Source organism: Chrysochloris asiatica, unplaced genomic scaffold (assembly GCF_000296735.1).
Source record: "Chrysochloris asiatica unplaced genomic scaffold, ChrAsi1.0 scaffold00066, whole genome shotgun sequence".
Classification (NCBI taxonomy): Eukaryota; Metazoa; Chordata; class Mammalia; order Afrosoricida; family Chrysochloridae; genus Chrysochloris; species Chrysochloris asiatica.
In genome coordinates this window covers 10551785-10553138 of record NW_006408584.1, presented here as the reverse complement: position 1 = coordinate 10553138, position 1354 = coordinate 10551785, and positions in this window count along the sequence as shown.

The window sequence follows — 1354 nt, the reverse complement described above, 5'->3', positions numbered from 1 at the left end:
AAAACAAAAATCCTCACCATTGGACCAATAAACAACATTTTTATCAATGGAGAAAGGTTGAAATTGTTAAATACTTCATTTTTCTCAGATCAACCATCAACACTCATGGAAGTAGCAGTCAAGAAATCAAATTACGTATTGCATTAGGCAAATATGCTACACAAGACCTTTAGAAATGTTGAAGAGCAAAGATATCAGTTTGAGGGCTAAGGTGTATCTAACCCAAGCCATGGTGTTTTCAATAACCTCATATGCATGTGAAAATTGAACAATGAATAAGGAAGACCATAGAAGAATTGATGGATTTGACTTATGGTTTTGGAAGAGAATACTGAAAGTACCATGGCCTACTTTGGATGAAGTGTAGACAGAGTGCTCCTTGGAAGCCAGGATGGCTAGACTTCGTCTCTCATACCTCAAACATATTGTCAAGGGAGAGCAGTCACTGGAGAAGGATATTATGTTTGTTAAGGTGGCGGGTCAGAGAAAAAGAGGAAAACTCCCAACTAGATGGATGGGCAAAGTGGCAGCATCAATGTGCTCAAGTGCAGCAACAATTGTGAGGTTGGCCCAGGACCAGGCATTGTTTTGTTCTATTGTGCATAGGGTCACTATGAGTTGGTACCAACTCGATTACACCTAACAACAACAACAATCTTCTAATAATTGGACACTTAAGTGCATCAAAAGATTTCACAAAGAGTACAAAGAGAACCCAAGTACTGAGGGGAAAAAATGGCAATGGTATTTCAGACAAGGGATTACTCTCTAAAATTTGTAGAGCATTTCAACACTTCAAGAAGAAGACAAAATCCAATTAAAAAACAGGCAGAGGACACCTCCACAGTGGTGAGTAGAGGTGGGGCCTGAGTGAGTGGATACCCACACCCACTGCTGGAAGTTTCTACTGTACATGCACACTAATCTGTGCAGCAAAAGCTACTGGACAGTCAACTACAGTTTTATTTTTGTTTTTGAGTGGTGGTTTTGTCTCTGCTTTTATATTGTTTCTGTTTTGGGTCCTTTTGGTCTCACTTTTTCCCTGGAGGTAGGAGCTTTCTCTCCCTACATTACCCAAGAAGATGCAGAAATCATGGCCAGATAGCCAAGATACAAGCATACTCCATAATAGCCCATCATCCAGACAGGAGCCAATACCAGCTGCTAGGCATTGCACAGATCACCAACATTTGCTAAGATACCTTGCAGCTGAGTAATAAGAGACATGAAAAGGGAAGCCTATCTCCAGATTACATCTAGCAGGAAACACTCAGTAATCTTAACAACACAGCAACATACATTTATTTAATCATTGAAAAAACATCTGACTATTGAAAATGTCTAGGAAACAACA